This window comes from Lepidochelys kempii, chromosome 7, assembly GCF_965140285.1.
Source record: "Lepidochelys kempii isolate rLepKem1 chromosome 7, rLepKem1.hap1, whole genome shotgun sequence".
In the NCBI taxonomy this organism is placed as follows: Eukaryota; Metazoa; Chordata; order Testudines; family Cheloniidae; genus Lepidochelys; species Lepidochelys kempii.
The window spans coordinates 40644253-40664649 of NC_136386.1; the positions used below are offsets into that span (position 1 = coordinate 40644253).

Below are 20397 nucleotides of genomic sequence, written 5' to 3' on the forward strand. Positions count from 1 at the left end.
TGCTCAATAGGTTGGCTATCAAAACTAAATGGGCAATTGCTGGACATCATAATACAATGACTTCGTTAATTGCCCCTTCATACTCATGAAAAGGCTACATGCAAAAGGGCTCATCCCTTCAGCTTGAATTCTGGAAGAAGGAAATGAAGATATAATTTTTTTCTTAATTTCCTCTTTTTGAGTTTGGATTCAAAGGGCAGGAGCTGCAAAACAGAAGCAGAGATCCTCAGGGTCAGCCTGGGTTAGTCCTACAAGACATTAAAGTACTGACAGGTTACTACAACTCTATCACTTTTTAAAACCATAGCCTGTAATTCATTTGTGTATGTGTGTATATATCCACATATATATAGTTGCCTGCTTTAACCTGCCAATAAGTCTCTCCTTTCTTTCTCCTAAATAATAAATTCTTCATTAGTTTACTATAAGACTGGCTACAAGCCTTGTTCTTGGTGTAAGATCAGAGGTACAGATTGACCTGTGGTAAGACACTGGTCTCTTAGGAATCAAGCTGAATCTTTTGTGATCTTTGGTGTATGGCAACCAACTATTACTATGTCCAGCTTGCCCCAGCAGGCTGTCCATGACTCCATGGTAAGATTGTTCTAGTGCTTCAGGAGTTCACATTTGTTACTGGGTTGGTAAAAACTAATTACAGAACATACAACCAGATTGGGGCGTCTGCCCTGCTTTTGATAGTCTGCACTGAGGTTGGAATTCATGGTTGTGAACCACTTCAGACAGCATGACAAACAGTCTCTACAAACTATGAGGTAAATTCTGAGTTTGCAGTCCAGGAAGGGGCACTGTGTTCTTCCATTGCTGCTGCAGAAATGTGGAAGGGAGGCAGACACAAATCACTCTTCCAGTCTCCTCATTGCTCCAGGGAGGGAGTAAATTAACCAGGTATATACCTGTCACTGTGTACTCTCCCCAGCACACCAGTGTAACTACACTGCCGAATAAAGACATCCCTTATTCTCTCTTGCACTGATGGCCTTCTGGTTTACAGCTTCTGGAATGGACTAGTGTGAACTTTTCTCTCTCCTACTGCTTATCTGGAAACGTTATTCTGTGCTGTAGTGTAATGCTACTAATGTATGGAAAACTATGAAACAATGAAGGAGTCTGTACAGGCCAGAGCTCAGCAGTGCTTGAATTAGGTTTTCAGTCTGCATGTCTGTATTCACTGGCATGAAGAAAGGCTTTTTTGGACAGAAAGGCGCATTGCTGTGATTGATGGGATGGGTGTCATTGCCTTTGTTCTTTTTTCAAGATTCCTTTGGATTTGTTAATAATGATAACACAGCCAATACAGAAGATCATTTCATTTGTATAAGACAAGACCAGTTCAAGGGCTACATGAAATGCATTTCTTAAAGGAAACCCTTTCATAGTCATGCATCTTAGACTAGAGTGTCACTAGTACTTGTCAGTGAAGGAGGCATTGTCAATAGGAGTATGCTGTTCACTGAGAGAACAATGGAAAGGTGGCAGAGGCATTTGTGTATGTTTTGAAAAATAAAACTTTGCTGGCATTAGGCGAAAAAAATCATACAGATTTATAGTAATTCTTAACAGAAAGTTTATGATGCAGAAAATTTGGTGTTAAGTGTTTGACATTTTCTTGGCATTATATCTATCCTCAGAAAAGAAATATGAATGCTGAATTGAATGTGAATATTCAAACTTCATCTTTTGGCTTTTCTATTCTGGACTGTAACAGATCTCCAGGCACTGACATCCTCATAGGAATCCAAGTCTTTCTGAATTTGCCTATCTCTAGGTAGAGCCCTACCAAATTCATGGCCATGAAAAAGTGCCACGGACTGTGAAATCTGGTCTTTTTCTGTGCTTTTACCCAATATTATACAGATTTCATGGGGGAGGCCAGCATTTCTCAAATTGGGGGTCCTGACCCAAAAGGGAGTTGCGGGGGGGGTCACAAGGTTATTTTAGGGGGGGTCATGGTATTGCCACCCTTACTTCTGTGTTGTCATCAGAGCTGGGTGGCTGGACAGGGGCAGCTGTTGGCCGGGCGCCCAGCTCTGAAGGCGGAGCCCCACAGTAGCAGTGCAGAAGTAAAGGTGGCAATACCATACCCTGCCACCCTTATTTCTGCACTGCTGCCTTCAGAGCTGGGCAGCCGGAGAGTGGCAGCTGCTGACTGAGGGCCCAGCTCGGCAGGCAGCAGCACAGAAGTAAGCATATAAACACCATACCAGGCCACCCTTACTTCTGCACTGCTGCTGGCGGCAGCTCTGCCTACAGAGCTGGGCTCTTGGCCAGCAGTCGCCATTCTCCAGCTGCCCAGCTCTGAAGGCCGTGCCACCACCAGCAGCAGCGCAGAAGTAAGGGTAGCAGTACCGCAACTCCCCCTATAATAACCTTGCGACCCCCTCCCACAACTCTTTTTTTGGGTCAGGATCCCTACAATTACAACATCATGAAATTTCAGATTTAAATAGCTGAAATCATGAAACTTATTATTTTTAAAATCCTATGACCATGAAATTTACCAAAATGGACCGTGAATTTGGTAGGGTCCTAGGCATGAGACTACCCCAGAGCCATCAAATGGATTAAAATAAAATCTTTCACGGAGTAGTAAAGGGGGAAACAATGTGAAAGATTAACAAGTCTTTTTCTTTTTTCTGTCTTTCATAAGATTCCATGCTCCGCTTATTTTAAGAAAGAAAAAGTTGTGAATTATGTACAAGGAATCATGTTATGCTTACTTGATCCACTCGGTTTGCTATACTTGCATAAAATGTCTCCTTGCTGGACTGCTCTGAGCGCTGCGGTGACACAACCCTTTATGAACACCTTTAAATGTGCCAGGTGAGCAGTGAGCTCTGTGGCAATCACTGGAGGGATTTTAAGCAGCTGGTGGCTTTCCCATCCAAAAAGAAGCCACCCCACCCACATACACACAGCAAAAAAAGCAAACTTCACTGGGGCTGTGGGAGAAAAAGATGCAGACAGAGAAACATGTTATACTTGTTTTTCAAGAGAAAGATCAACAGTTTTCACCCTATCTACAGACATTTATATTGCAGCCTATTGGTACAGCGCAAGGATCAAATGGCCTGGTTGCCTGCCTTTGGTCTTCGATGAGGAAAACATATCTTGCTTAGGATACCCTTCTGCCCCATCTCCCTGCTCAGTTATCCTAGCAGTATTTCTGCACAAGGGCCTCATTTATGGGGAATAATGGGGATGTCAAACCAGTTGCTAGGTAACAATCTTTGCATTCTTCCTAGCTGTTAGCGGCCTCCGCCGCTGGTCCAGGATAATCGGTTCAGGTCAGTTATGGTGATCTGGCTAGTTGCTGAGAGTGTATGTCACCTGGGGACACATCTCTAGAGGATTTCAGGGAGTCTGCCTACCTGACTTTCTGTTGGACCAGTGGCTGACCTCATGGGGGGGGGAGGGGAGGAGTGCCCAGGAATGAGCCAATTAAGCTCCTTATAATATTGTTGTCAATCTCAAAGAGAAACTGCCAAGTTTAGTTACTCTTTCATGCTGAAAACATACTTTCCAAATTGAAAAGCATATTTACCCCAATCTTATTTAAGCAGAAATGACTAGTTCAGTGTTTTTAGTTCCCATTGTAATAATCTACTAAATTATTGCACATGTAACCTGAGCCTTATTCTTGACTTTAGCACTCCATGGAAATTATCAGTTTTTTACCAGACTTGTGACTCACTAGTTCACTATTTCTTTACTTTCTGCTTCAGAATAAGTTACCAGAAAAACTTAGCTGTAATCAGTTTACAACAGACTGCTTAACCAGTTAAATTATATTAAACTCCTCTATTATAAGCAAACAGCTTAGAAGACTCCACACAAGATTTATGCACTGAGTACATAAAAACTTGAAACCCACATTCCAAAATTCATCATACCCCCTTTGAGTTTGATTTACATTTTCAATAAAACTTCAGTTCATTCCCCTCTCAGAGTTAAACTGTGCATATCCATATGCATATTCAAACAAATATGTGAAGATATATATACACTCTGTTTTTCAAGTACAAATGCACAATCTTTCTAGGAAAAAATATAAAATACAGTAAACAACTTTTCATTCTATTTTTGTGACCTTAAGGTTTTAAGTCTCATCATTTCTCTTTAATAACTGCTTGGATGTGGGTAACAACTTAATCAAGAAAAGGCATGCAGAATAATATATCTGGTACACTCATCCTCTTGGTAGGGTAGGCATTGAGTTACCATTTTATGAAGAAATGGAAAGCAGGCATCTATAAAAGTTACAATCATGGAACTCATGATTTCAAGAAATAGTTTCCAAAACAAAGACAAAGACCTATTGAAAGAACAAGCAAGTAACAGGTTTCATGCTTGTATTTTCCACTCAATATTTTGATTATTTACAATATCCTCCAATAAGTACAGTAGAGAAACTACTGTGATGCATAACAAAGAGTATCTAGTCCCTTTTTACAATAAGACGGTACAGGTTTTACCTGTGAATCATGTATCTGCACCTCAGATACACCAACCCAAGCTGCAGCTCTTGTTACCTGAATGACAGGCTGTAGCACAAAAGAACTGACCCACAATTTTTAGTGCCAAGAATCTTTTTTTCTCCCACAGTGTCACACCTCTGTCCCCGATGAGATTTCTATATAATTCAGAGACAAAGAAGATCCTAACAATAAAAAAATCATCAACTAACTTCGTAAAATGATCTCTGAAACTAGAATATGAAATTCAATCCCCAAATGAAACAAAATACATAGGGTAATTCCACAGATCTAATCAGGGAAGGACATTCCGGATTCATATAACTTCACACTGCGCTGCAGATGCAGTATAATGTTTATAGGTTAAAAATTCTACTATCTGCAACCTTCAGTCAAGAAATTTGGGTTACTTTGGGGGGAGGACTACAGTTCTGAAATGCAGCAACCACTTCATGTGTAGAGGTGAAAGTATCCTGCCTATAGCACCTAGTAAAAGAACACAAATCCTTGCAAAAGTTTCCTACCAAGGGGCTCGTTAAGAGGCCCATGTCTGCCAGAGATAGCCCCTTCAATAGAAAGATCAGTAATGCTGCCTCTAAACCATATCACTGGGCTTAGTAGAATTCTCAGAGAATTTAAACTTAACCCTATAGTCCTTACCCTGTGATATATTTTGAACAGATCATTTACAATCTAACGAGTTCCAAGTACACTCCTAGTCATAGAACGTGTGGGTGAATGGTTAGAGAACAGAACTGAGAGTCAGGTTGCTGAGTTCTGTTCCATTCTCTGCCACTGATTTGTGTGTGACCATGGTGAAATCACGTAACTGCTCCATGTGTCAGCTTTATGTATCTGTGGAGCATGTATAATAAAACTTACTTTCCATTGTAGTTCATTAATTAACTATTTGTGATGCACTTGGAGATTCTTAGACAAGAGGCTTTACAGAAGTGCAAAGTACTGTATCATTTCCATCACCATTATTAGAAACTTTGGGGCAAAAAGTACAAATAGTAATCTCTTGGGATTCCCCTCTTTGGCAAGGAGGGCAGCCAGATAGCTACCGGAGTGGGACAGGAGGGAAGCATCTTGTTAGTTAGGAGATAAAGCCTTTCAGTCAGACTCCAAGAGGGAACACTAAAACTAATAGGGAAACAATAGTGTGGCAACTGGGAGGAAATCAATAATTAACAGAAGGTCACCCATCTGATCTTGTTCTTATTAGACTACTGGAAATGCTAAGCACTGAAATCAACAGGCAGTCTTTTGTTTAGGCTTACTGAAGAAAATGTAGCACATCATCTACACAATCATGTGACTAAAAACCCTCAACTACACTAAGGAGAATTTCTGCCTAACTGGCAACACAGACGGAAGTAGTTTCTAGAAAAAGGCAAATTTCAAGACATCTGAGTCTGGCTACATCTCAAGAGACTGTTGAGTCCACCTGAAGCAGAAACATAATCCTATGTAATATGTAACTACTCCTAATTTTGACCCCAATTAGAATGGAAACGCGTAGGTATATGCAAAAATAATGGAAAGTAGTTAACTAAATATTTTAAAAGCCTTCAAAAGATATTGAAGATTCTTCTGAAATGAGCAAAAGTAGGGGAAGAGGTGTTTTTTTTTCCAATCCAGTTTGTCCATTGCAAATATTTTCTCTTTTAGACTTTAATAACTTGTTTTTTGGGATCATACCCACTCACAAATCAACCTGTCAGGATAAGATGGTGCTGGAAACAAGAGATCAGAGACTTGTGGCAAGTTTTGCCATTGACAACTTGAGCAGGTTTGTGATCCAAATTCTTTGAATCCAAGCTGCGGTTAAAAGTGGGTGCCTCTGGTCTTATGTTTCTGGATTCTCAGAGTCATCTAGTATATATGTACTGTGACTGACAGGGAGAACATATAATCCCCCTTTGGACCAAGATGAAGAGATTATCCATTAAGAATGAATCTGGCGTCCAATGAAATGTCAGGATCACTAGTCACAGCTGAAATTACTGGAGTGATACCAATTTATACTAGCTGAGGATCTGACCCATGGACTCCACTTTGAACCATTTGAGTACAACGACATTATTTTAACTTTTTATGTCTATGATGATATACCTATGAGGACTCCCTCCCCAAAATGTGCCACTGAAATTTGGCCAATAATAGCTTTACAGAAGGAAGACTGACTGTAGAACAGGCCTTTGTGAGGACCAGGGTAATTGCAACCACCAAACCCAGTAAAAATTATGGCTAGAGTAAAATGACCTCACCCTCCAAGGCATCAGAAACACTCAGAAAGGGAGACAATCTAAATATACCCACCATCTGGTTTGCATCGAAGTGTTTTTCCTCGAGCTGGCGGAAACTTTCCTCAGACCAATACGTTGTCAAAGAGATTGAATTGCACTCAGGTTCCAAGAAATCGGACCTTGTGCCAGTTCAGGCACCACTACTATAGAAAGCTTCAGTAAAATTCCAATAAATAAGTAAAGTATTTCTTGCCTTGTGAATTTTTTACAGAAGCCTGAAGTTAGCTACTGTAGAGTAGGAGCATGCTGCTGCTGCTGCACTCTGAAGTCTACCAAAGACTTGGGAAGAGATGGCAGAGAATGGGGCAAATTGATCCTTGGTACCAAAAACTCTAGACGTTTTAATTCGTCCATCATTGTCATATCTAGTGTCCGCTGTAGATCCCTCATGTAGGAGGATTTTCAACTCAACAGTCTGGATTAGTGAACCTAAAGAATATGGAAATCTTGACTTTAATCACAAATCTTTCAGAAACTCTGAATTATTATGTTTATGTATCTATTGTAAATAAACATTACTTCTTTTGGGCTCCCCTATTAGCAAAATTCACTGCTTGATAGTTCACACCTCAGCTACACATTCCACCATCAAATAAAGTTTTTCTAAATTCAGGAAGTTACACTTGCATTTAGTTTCATTCTTTTACTCTACAATGAATTCCAAGCATAAAGCAGACTCTTAATACCACTGCCTCACACTGACACATATCCCAGTGTTGTGCTAACTACTAAATATAAGCATAATTTCAGTGACCACTGATATGCATGCAGCTACTTCTGGATGATAAAGATTAGTCTTTCCACACCAGTTAATTCATTTTAACTACTTTTTTTCCAAAGAAAGCTTATTCAAAACAATTTCTACAAGCATACAAGAAAAGAGAGTTAAATCAGGCTTTGTAACCATATGAGGAAACATTTTCAGCAGAACTGATTTAGCTGGGTAACTTCTAAGTGCAGATGGTGCCCATATCATCCATGCTGAAAATTTACCCTATATATTTACATGCTATCTTCCCCCCTCTCCCCCAACATGGGTACAAGCTCGACTGTGCAGAAAATCACGTATTAGTTCAAAAAATTAGCAGAAATCTTAGAGGACATAATAAACAGAAGACTAATTAATTATATCTTACCACAGTTAAACCTGTCTTTTCCATGTGCAGCCTGCTATCCAGCATATTTTCCACTAAGTTCCTTCAGAAGGAAAGCCTGCCCCATGCAATGCTATTTGCCTTGACTCTTCCACTTTTGGCTACACAAACGCTTACCAGTTGCACCAATATTTGAGTGGCAATTTATCATTTCAGATTTTAGAAAGAACTGCTGTCTCAACCAAACTTTATAGGACAAGGTTAACAAAAAAGTACCAGCCATGACTCAGCTTCTTGCTAAAGGTAGGTAAAAGTAAAGTAATTTGATTTACCTTCAGTAATTTTACACAACTCTCTTATTAGATTAATGTACAAATAATGCAGCATTGCAGTGTCTTGCCAGCAAGACAATTCAAAGGCTTCTAATGGCAGCTGCATACCAATTTGAGAGTCAAATTGCCAGTGACAGATGTAAAAGTACACGCAAAAAAAGTGGCACTGTCTGTATTAAAAATAGAGAGTGACTGTATTCAATGTAAAATAACTTGCCAATTTAAGTACATAATCTTTCATTTTTTGAAGCTATTATTTTGAGATTGTAGACATTTCCCTTACAACACACAGACTTAATCTTCCTTTTTCCTTCAAGATCATTCTTCATTGAATATGTAGGACACTGTCAACACCAGCCTAGCCAGACTTTTAATCTGTTCAGATAAAGCACTTCCGTATAGCCTAAATCTTTCTTCTATAGTCAGCGTGCTTATTTGTTAAGTTATCCCAAATTATACAAAGGAGTAAGATTGGGAAAATGTCTTACAAGCATATGTATAGTACATAAAAACAGTGGATATTAAGATAAAATATTAGCTAAGTGCAAATCTTGCATGACCAATTATTTCTTAAACTGTTGCAGATGAGTGAAATCAAGTAGATACTGATGGAAGTTAGACCACTCCATTTTAATTCTCTACAGTCAGTGCTTTTAAGCTCTCCCAGTATTCACAGATGTTGTCCAGTTTTGCTTATTTAGTGTTGGGCAGTGTTCAAGAAAACATCCCAGTCACCTGCTGCAAGCATGTTACAAAATCAATTATTTCAGACACGAAACTTGCATCAGTAACACTAATTCTGCAATTAAAGAAAAAAACATTTTATCCTGGATACCACTATCAGTTGAAATGTCTCATCTCAGAGATACACACTGATGAAAACCATACAATATAAGGTATTGGTATATATGAAACATACAGTATTTATGTCAATATATGTGGACCTTGCTGAATGGTGGTTTTGCCAATGACATTTACCAGAAGACACTTGTTTTTATTACTATTTATAAAAGGATAGAGGCCCAAATCAGAGACCAAGGTCCCACCCCCATTGTGATAGGCAATCCAAAATAAAAAAAAGATGGATCCCCAAAGAGTTTTCAGTCTTTATAAGATTTCTCCTGCTTTAAAAAGAAAAGCAAAATAGCATGCTATATGTTAGATTTTAAACATAGCACATAGGAAACAGACCCCTTGATAAAGAAATGAGATTTTACAATTTCCTAGTAATGTGTTATTCTTAACTTTACACATATCTACCTATATTATAAAGGGAAGAATGCTGAAATTGGGATTTGCCCTGGGTGATAGAAAGTAAATTTAAATTAAACTTAACCAAACTCTTGAATCTCAAAAATGCTTGGTTTCAATTCAAAAGAGAGTTTGTTCTCAGTTATTTATCCAAACTGGTCTGCCCACCCTTAATGACCAAAACGTTCGCCTAAGTAACCTTATTCCTGTACTGAGTAACATGGGTTATGCTGCATACCCAAGACTAAACTTGTGAGAAATACTTAAGATGACCAGAGCTGCAGTGCAAATCAGTTGCATTACTGGTTTCACCCCTTGTCAGATGTAATGATATGCACGAGCACCAACTGGTTTCAACTCAAGCCCAACATGAATTGTCAAAAACATTGCTCATAAGGGCATGAAGAGGAAGAAAAATGCTGAGCAGCAGCTGTCACAGCGTGGGAGGACAGAGAGAAAACTGAGGGGGGAAACGCCAACGATTTTAAAAATGTTTTTGTCCAAGTACATGAAACTCAAACCAAATCATTCTTTTCAGAGTAGGGCTCTTTGCTAAGTTTATTTACATTATTCGGACTAATTTTATGACTCACTCTCTTATTTTATGATGATGTTTATGCTGTTTCTTAGACGGCTTGTATAAAGGTTTTGATGAAAGACTTCTCCCCCACTGCAGAAAAAGCAGTCACGTGGCTATTTTGAAGAACATACTGACATCTGTTTATGCAAGTATATTAAATGTTAAATGCTAAATAAGTTGCAAGTCTACTCCCCAATCTTCCAAGCTTACATGCACTGGTAGACCTCAGCACCTATTTAGAACCAGTTTCAGGTCTAAAACTTAGTACATTGTCCCTGAACTTCTCCCCTTTATAATTCTGAAAAATGTATTCAAAGGGTGGCATTAAAGCCAATCTAGGAAGCCTCTTGGCTATTTCCACTCTGTTCCAGAGAAAATTATATTTGGCAGGGGAAGGGACAAAGTGCAAAATTTTAAACAAAGAATGTAATTTAATACACTATGGTTTCAAATTAAATTCTGCTTAAAATGAGTTGCAGAGCTTCATTGTCTAGATTTACTGTACCATTTCCATTTTATTTTAGTTAGTGTCATTTGTTTTACATGTACAGACACATTTCCCTGCCAGCATGCCTCAACCCTGATCTGGGGAGGAGGAGAGTCTTCCTCTAGTGACAACAAGGGTAGTTCGCTCTCCATTGTCCAGACAAAACTTGGCCTCTGCCGAGTCTGCCACTTAGTGCATACCTTGGTGCTGAATTTATGATGTTGGAACAGGAGCTGAAACGCACCAAATTAATCTCATAGAGGGGCCAACATTCATTACATCGGAACAACTTTTAATTCTCACTGAGGCAGGCAGAATTCAAACTGATGGCCTACATGTTAAATGCTGTGCAGCTCATTAGAAATGCCCTGAGATTTCCTGTCCCTGCGAAAATACTAATTTGAAGAGGGAATGCCATAGATATGTTGTATTACGTACACAAAATTATGTTACAAGAATATTAAGTTGCAAAGTCAAGTACTCAAAAGTCAGGAAATGCCAGAATTAAGGTTGGCCATGAAACCCTATAGCTGGCTCCTTGTGTGTGTATGCACTGCAATGACGACTTTAATTACATAATCACCCACTTTTTTCTTTCATGGGTCATCCAAAGGGTTTGAATTCAGGACCTTGAGATCCACTTACCTCAATAACATCAACAGGAGGACACAGGGATTACACAACTATTTGTGAGCCAGAAGTGGAATGTTAGGTATCAGGATTCCTGGGTTCTTCTGCTAACTCTGGGAGCAGTGTGTTGGTTGATGAATACAGAAAGCATAACAGCACATACATTTAGCACAGTCAATCTGAAAGGCAACATGCTTCAGTGGAGGAGGCTTGTGACTGTCAAATCAAAGACTTGGATTCTATTCCCTGCTCTGCCTGAAATAAACTTAGGTAAAATCTGAGTTACTCTATTTATAAAATAATGGAACCATACTTGCCATAGAAGGCTTAAGGCAGGAAAATGAGGCCTTGGTCTATGAAAGAGTTGTGAACTTCTCAAAAATATTAACACCTATCCATGGAAGAAAACCCACTGTCTACTAGCTCCCATCCCAATACACTTTCCTTATGCCAAACGGTATTCTGAATTCAGTGTCTCCCCTTTCCCCCCGGCCACCAATCAGTGGCAGGCATTATAAAATTTCCAGTTGCACCAAACTTAGTTGGTCTGATATTTTTGTATTCATAAACTGCATTGTAATCCTCATTCCATGGGCCTGTGGAGTTCACCTTGGAACAGTGAGTCCCAATTTATACAAATTGAGCTAAAGTACATTTAGCCACAACACATATTATTCCCAATTAGCGTGTTGGAGCACAGATACCTAGGCCAAGAGAGGAAGAGAGAGATGCTAATGTGACACATCAACAAGCACTAATAATCTGCTGCAGGAATTTGGAGGAAACAAATTAGGAAAAATAATCAGGCCTTGGCAGCACCCACAATACCAGCCAACTTGGCTATCATGACACAAAATGTAGTTAATACATGTTAAATTTATTTATTTTACAAATTAAAATTGCCTCACGTCTTGTGCATATGCTGACAAACTATAGCCTGCATTAACCAGAAATCCTCTCAGCTTCTTTTGCTACTTTAAAAAGTTTCTATTAAAATTCTTACCCAACTCCATGCAACATCCATTTTTTCTTGAATAGATGTTCTGGATCATTCCAACCCTCTATCCTCTACTGGTCAGCGAGGGACATTGCAAGGATGGTAACTCCTCTACCTGACACTATATTAAAAATATATCACATTTTCTAATATTTACTCCTTTTTACAATTGGTGACAAACTCCTAGCCCATAATTTCCACAAAAATGGCAAGGAAAGGGAACTTTTAAGGAAACACTATTATAGAATTGGGGGGATACATTTTACTGAGCTACTCTCATCCATAATTGAGTTTGCCTGGTTTACCTGAGGAAACCAGCTTTCCACAAAGCTTAAATGAATTCAAGGTCATTGAGAAATAAAAAAGATTAATCTGCTGCTCTCATAGTAGACTATGTTCTCAGCGTGATGCCAATAGGGACCAAAAGTGTTAACTGTAACCTGCAAACAGCCTCTGTGTTTCATGGACCAAGTGATAAAGACAAATGAGAATGGTGCTTTGAAAGTATGCACCTGTGCAGGCAAGCACTATTGCTGGATGTTCAAATGAAAGGATAAAAGGAGGAAGAACACTAGCTGCATTTCAAAGCATTAAAAAACCCCGCACAAGCCTTTTACGTGACTATATTACGGATATTAGTATTACGCATAACTAGTATTACGCGTAACAGACAAATGAACGACACATTATATGTACTATGGCTGCATATTTAAAAACAACCGGAGTCCGGATTTTATATGAAATTCATGTCTCATTTGGAGATTTAACAGACTAACGGTTCCATTATGATTTGTGTGTGTGTTTTTCTGACCCGAGATCTTGCGTATCACAAGCGTGGTGGCTACTCCATATTTTGCCCAAAGAATACTAAAAATGAATTTATTAATGTAAAAATGTATGTAAACTATGATTTGTCCAATCATGAATTTAATGCCTATTTCAAACATGGATGTGAAGATTATGACTATTCACTTGACGGAGAGGCAGCATCCAAAACTACTGCAAGGAAAATGTTTGGATTTATTGGAAATGGCATTCAGAACCTAGAATCTGTTTCAATCTAGGAAGATTATCCAGCCTACCAAGGACCTAAATCTCTTACCCTGGGTGCACTTTGTGATTGTCATTTATAAGAAGTGTTCGCTAATTGTACTAAAGGAAAGAGTAGATGGAGGAGGCCCTCAGTCAGCGTTTGACTAGTTCAGGATTAAGCCAAAACATCTAACCTGAAACAATCCCAGATAAATCCCAAGACATCAACTCTACTTCTGACAACAGGTAGAACTCTCTCAACCTAATATGTGTCCCATGTCAATGCTCTAAAACTGGCATTTCTGATTTCTAACAAAGCTTCCTCTACATCATCTACTGCTGTGGTTTCTACTTCATTTTACATTAGAACCATCTGTTCTAATTCCCTTTAAACCAGGGGTGGGCAAACTTTTTGGCCCAAGGGCCACATCTGGGTATGGAAATTGTATGGCGGGCCACAAATGCTCATGAAATTGGGGGTTGAGGGTTCCAGCTGGGGGTGCGGACTGGGGATGAGGAGTTGGGAGTGCAGGAGGGTGCTCTGGGCTGGGACCAAGGGGTTCGGAGGGCAGGAGGGGGATCAGGGCTGGGAAGGGGCACGGGAGGAGGTCGGGGGGCAGGCTCCAGGCGGCACTTACCTCAAGCAGCTCCCAGAAACAGCAGCATGTCCCCCCTCTGGCTCCTATGCAGAGGCGTGGCCAGGCGACTGTGTGCTGCCCTGCACACAGGCGCTGCCCCTGCAGGTCCCATTAGCTGCGTGTCCCAGCCAATGGGAGCTGCAGGGGTGGCGCTTGGGGTGGGGGCAGCGTGCAGAGCCCCCTGGCTGCCCCTACGAGTAGGAGCTGGAGTGAGGATGTGCCGCTGCTTCCAGGAGCCATGCAGAGGGGGGCAATACCCCGATCCTGCTCTCCAGCTGGAGTGCTGGAGCAGGGCAAGCCCCAGAACCCACTTCCCGCTGGGAGCTCAAAGGCCAGATTAAAACATCTGGGAGAGCCGGATGTGGCCCCCAGGCCATAGTTTATCCACCTCTGCTTTAAACACTGCATTTCACACCCATGCCTAGAGAGTACTTGCTATACTACAGAATGTATATTATACATCTCAAAGACTGCATGGTAGAGACTCTAATAATGCTTTGCATATATATAGCACCTTCCATTTGAAATCCTCAAAGCACTTTACAGAGATTAACGAATCAAGCCTCACATCAGCCCAGCAAGATGAAGTGCTCCTGGGCTTGACTCATCGAGCGCAGGTGCACCAGGGAGTGCCATTTATACCCTTCTCATTCCTGAGTTCATGAGTATTTATCCCCAAAGGAGAGTTTAAAGCAGAACTACCCCCTCCCTCATTGGGGGGCACTCCCTCAAGTGGAAGCACCATTAAATTCTGGCCAGCGCAGACTGCCAAGGAGACGTGGTAAGTTAGGCCTCCTGTTGGACCAAAGTTTGTGTGCACACACATTGCCTCCTCACTCCAAGTGGACCTCCCTCTACCGGGAGTGTGTAGCCTAGGTAGCACGAGTGGAAGCCAGGATATCACATTCAAGAAAAACTGTGAGAAATATAACCCAGTTCTGTGCTTTAACCAAAAACTTTGTCCTTCCTCTTTCAGGCTGGAGATATGCCTGAAAGGTAATTGAAAAGTGGGTTTAATTTTTTGGCATTTGGTGCAAAGTGCACGTCTTCATCCAATCGTTGAAGTCTCTATATGAAATATGGGAAACGTTTTGACAGGTCTGGACATAAATGGCATATTTTATCTCTCCGTTGCCAAAAAAAAAAAAAGGTGTTGCTAAGAACTAGATAATGGTCCTAAAAATCAATGTCCTCCCCTGGAAGACCCAAACCCTTTAAACAGATACGGGCAGCCTTCCAAAAAAAGTTATCAGTTAATGGTGCATGGTGGGTAATTAATACAGGTATATATTTTAAGTTCTACATTCATTTCCAAGCATGATCCTCAGCAACATAAAGGACATCATTAACTTATCTGCCAATCTACCTTATATGTGCCATATAAAACAATCTAGAATGTATATTACGGTTTGGTTTTTTTTTTAATGAAATGGTTCCCCATTAGATCTTTCCAGTGACTACCTCCCATTACCCATTTTAGGAAGGGATACAAAGAGGGGTGGATTTGGCAGGGGCTCCTAATGGAGTAGGGCAGTTAGTTTCTATGAATCTACTTATATCTTGGAGTATTTCAACTCTCACATTTTTTTCTCCAGCACCTTTTTTGACAATTTTGAAACACTTTCTCTGGAGAGCAAACAGGCAAATTAGACATCCTCCTAAGCCATTAAATATTTCTCCCTGTGAAGATCCACTGGAGCTGGAGGGGTTTCTGTAGTCACTGGATCAGAAGTCGTCACAGGATATCCTTTTAAGCACATTCCCACCAGTACCCAATCTCTTGCAGCCTAGAAAGGACTCCTAGAATTTCCTGTCTTTTAGTTTTCACATAAACATATCCCAGTGAAGGCTACCGTCCAAACCTCACTTAAAAAAAACAAAACATGCATGCTAATGTATCAGTTAGTTTACAGAGAACAGAGATGAGACTAATAGCTGAGCTCAAGCACTCCCCAGTGGGTGCTCTGCTAGCTTAACTAGAAGAGGAGCCACACTAGCTCATGCCAACAGAGACAGAGAGTTATACATATTCTTTGCAGCACATTAGCAGCACAACATGCTGCCAGCATGAGACCAGACTATTATGCTGTTTATTAGAAATACCTTTAATAGAATGGAGATATTTGTTGGAGTCAAATCCAACCACAGTACCTTGTGGGACTAATTACTGTAAATTATACAAGAACTTCAAGTTAAGATTTTTAACAAAGATTGTGTACGTCTCCTGTACTATACAGGAGGGTCATAATGCTCTCGTCAAAACACTGCTTTAGTCCTAACACTGCATAAGACTGATCTGAGGAAAACTGAAACATAATGTTTTGAACTAAATCTGGTCAAATATCAAAATTAGTATTCACTGAATTAACTATAGTTTAATATTACCATCATGCAATAAATATTACATTTGACAAATAGTCTGACCAACGATGGAGCTAGTTGACTACTGGAAAAAACACATTAGTCAAATAATATTGGTTAAAAATTGCAAAAGTCAATGAATATTTGCTTACTGAATACTATCCAGCCACTTTTAATATGAACAATAGCTAATATAATCAGAGACAAGGGGCTTTTGATTTTCAATATGTATATTACTGTTCACCAGATATTCCTCAATATTAAACCGTGGATTTAGAAAATGTAAGCATATTAACTTAAGCTAAATGCAAGTGGAAAATGGAAAATATTAAATAGTAGATGGTACCTATTTTATTACATTTTTTTCCCCAGATAAAAGGCAAATTCTGGTAATTTCCCCTATAGATAGGGCCCTACCAAATTCAGTCCATTTTGGTCAATTTCACGGTCATGGGGTTTTAAAAAAAAATCATAACATTTTATGATTTCCACTATTTAAATCTCAAATTTCACGATGTTATAATTGTAGGGGTCCTGACCCACAAAGGAGTTGTGGGGTGATCACAAGGTTATTGTGTGTGTGTGGTGGGGTTGGGTTGAATATTCACATTCAATTCAGCATTTATATTTCTTTTCTGAGAATAGATATAATGCCAAGAAAATGTGAAACACTTAACACCAAATTTTCTGCATCATAAACTTTCTGTTAAGAATTACTATAAATCTGTATGATTTTTTTCGCCTAATGCCAGCAAACAGTTTTATTTTTCAAAACATATACAAATGCCTCTGCCACCTTTCCATTGTTCTCTCAGTGAACAGCATACTCCTATTGACAATGCCTCCTTCACTGACAAGTACTAGTGACACTCTAGTCTAAGATGCATGACTATGAAAGGTTTCAGAGTAGCAGCCGTGTTAGTCTGTATCCGCAAAAAGAAAAGGAGTACTTGTGGCACCTTAGAGACTAACATTTATTTGAGCATAAGCTTTCGTGAGCTACAAAGGAAGTACTCCTTTTCTTTTTGCGGACTATGAAAAGGTTTCCTTTGAGAAATGCATTTCATCTAGCCCTTGAACTGGTCTCATTTTATACAAATGAAATTATCTCCTTTATCGCCTGTCTTATCACTATTAACAAATCCACAGGAATCTTGAAAAAAGAACAAAAGCAATGACACCAATCACAGCAATGCTCCTTTCTTTCCAAACAAGCCTGTCTTCGTGCCAGTGAATACAGACATGCAGACTGTACACCTAATTCAAGCACTGCTGAGCACTGGCAACTAACTCCTATTGACTTAAATGGGAATTGCACATGCTCAGTAGCTGCCAGGATCACATCCTATAGTTGGCCTATGGCTCCCATTTCTCAGACTAGGGTCCCCTCCCAGAGCTCCCATTTCTGAAAAAAAGAAAAACAAAACAAAACATACGAACTAGTGACATCTTTCTCCTCTTGTGGATGGCTGGTTTACCTTTTCAGGAAAAGCGTGGGCCTTGCAACTTTGCCTCAAGCTCTCACATTCGTCAGATGACTTCAGCTACACAGGTTTCAGAGTGGTAGCCGTGTTACTCTGTATCAGCAAAAAAAATGAGGAGTACTTGTGACACCTTAGAGACTAACAAATTTAGTTAGTTAGCTACAGAGGTTGCTGATGCCACAGCATTATCCAAGGCTTCTTACTTTCCTTTGGCAGCGTTCATCTATCTGCAGTAATAGAATTCTTGAAAAAGAATTCTGTTTGTGTCCACCTTGCACAAGGAGAATGGAAATAACACTAGGGCTGGTTAGTACTGTCTGATCTCACTTTACCACATATTAAATCCCATTTAACTTTGTGAAATGACAACAAATTGGGAAATGGTCACTTCCTTATACACCAACATCCCTCACAAAGATAGTATCATTGCCTGCCTCAAATGTTTACAAGATAATGGACAACACTCAGATATTCACCCTAGACATTGCCAAACTCATCCGTTTCATCCTCATCCATAACAATTTTTACTTTTAACAACAAACATGTAGCCCCAACCATGGGAACAGCCATGCATACTAGGATATCTCCTCAATATGTCAACATCTTCATGGGTCACCTTGAAGACGAATTTCTGGACAAATGCACCACAAAACCAATGATCTACCTGAGATGGATCAATGTTAATTTTATCCCCTGGACATACAATCTATACTCCCTCACAGATTTCCGCCATAACTTCAACCACCACCACTCATCCATTAAACTCTCTCCATAACACTCCCACACTAGCATGAACTTCCTAGGCACCACAATCAGCTTCAACTGTGGAACCCTACAGACAACTATACACAAGAAACCCATGGATCATCACACCTACCTTCACAGATCCAGTAACCAGCCCAAACACACTAAGAAATGTGTTATCTACAGCCAGGCACTCAGATACCACAGAATATGCTATGAGGAGAAAGTCTGGGATATATACACTTTAACACACTCAAAACCACACGCACAAAACAACAACACTCCCCCAGAGAAGTAGACCGCATCATGGAACAGGCCACCTATATCCACCAAGGGAACCTGCTGCAATACAGAAATAAAAACCCCCATGACTGCACACCCTTAGTTGGGGTATCAAATGGGGTATCAAACCATTACAACCCATACTTGGTGGGTACCCCATCCTGAAAAATAATCTTTCCTGAACCCCCTCTTCTGGCCTTCAAACAATCCCCAGCCTCATCATCAGAAGCAAGCTCCCAACAGTAACCAGGACACACCAACTCAAAGCTGCACCAGACTCTGCCAGAAAAACAGATGCAAAACCTGTAGATATATCTCTACTGTTACAATGATCAACACTTTCCACAACACACCTTTCAAGATCCATGGGTCCTACACATGTCTATCATATGTGGTATGCCTCATCCAGTGCACAAAATGTCCCAACAACTATGTGGGTGGAACCAGACAATCACTATGCTCTCAAATGAGTTCAGACAGAAAAATGATCACCTGTGAGTGAACATTTTCACAAGGCGATCACTCCATATCTGATCTCTCGGTTCTCATCCTGAAGGGAAATCTGCACAACGTCTTCAAGCAATGAGCCTAGATTCATAACTTTTCTAGACACTAAAAATCATGGGCTGAATAGAGACACTGGATTTATGGGTTACTACAACACTCTGTAACCTACTAACTTCCCCTCCTAGCTTTTCTCCTCCACTCTTATGACTAAAGAGGTGTTAATGGGCCACTTGAAGTGTCTGTTAACTACTTATGTAAAACACACTGTTCCACCTTCTATTTAGCTGGTTTCAGAGTAGCAGCCCGTGTTAGTCTGTGACCGCAAAAAGAAAAGGAGGACTTGTGGCACCTTAGAGACTAACCAATGTATTTGAGCATACGCTTTCATGAGCTACAGCTCACTTCATCAGATATGCTCACGAAAGCTTACGCTCAAATAAATTGGTTAGTCTCTAAGGTACCATAAGTACTCCTTTTCTTTTTTCTTGTATTTGGCTGTAACACTGAGTACATTTCCCAGACCTGTAGAAGAGCTTGTCTCTATCACAAGTCCAATAAAAGATATTACCTCACCCAGCTTGTGTCGCTAATAAATTAGGAAATAACACTTAGTGGTCACATTTTCCTTAATATTTACTTTAAAAAATGTTAATGGCTTTGCCTTTTTAAATTATAACAGAAGCCTTTTGCCCCACTAAAAAACCCTAGACTTCATCATTAATGTCATTTCCATTACTGTTGAAATAAAAGCTAAAGGAGTTATAATTACATGGTGTTATAATTACACTGATTATTTTGGGGAATATATGAACCCAATTATGTTCTGTATTGCAATTATTTACGTCTGACAAAATTATATGGATTTATTTATAGCTTGGGGAGGGGTTTTTGTGGTTTTATTTAAAATATGGATGAATATCACGATGTGCATAATATCCTGGAAAAATTGTCCAAGGACAGGAATGTGGGCTTGAAAGACAAGTCTGTGAGGTTCTACCCCTATCTAACACAAACCTCTTCTGTAGCTCAGAGGAACTCACTTGTCAGATAAATACCTCAGTTTAATTATCCACAAAATAGGTATATTACCACTAGTAAAATAGGATTGTTGTCAAGCTTCAATATTTTTGTTCACTATATTTATAATAAATCCTCAGCTTAAAGGTACTATGC

General features: G+C 39.8%; 1 protein-coding gene across 8 annotated transcripts in view; it reads right to left on the minus strand.

Moving 5' to 3' along the window:
• The window catches only part of ATP2B2 (ATPase plasma membrane Ca2+ transporting 2), a 422382-nt gene that overhangs the window by 390006 nt on the left and 11979 nt on the right, over positions 1–20397 (minus strand). Inside the window, exon 3 of one of the 8 annotated variants that reach the window (XM_078853700.1) lies at positions 6819–7234. The exons of the other annotated variants lie outside the window; for them this stretch is intronic. The gene's annotated coding sequence lies outside the window, so the exon portion shown is untranslated. The remainder of the gene's footprint in view (positions 1–6818; positions 7235–20397) is intronic. 8 annotated transcript variants of the gene reach the window in all.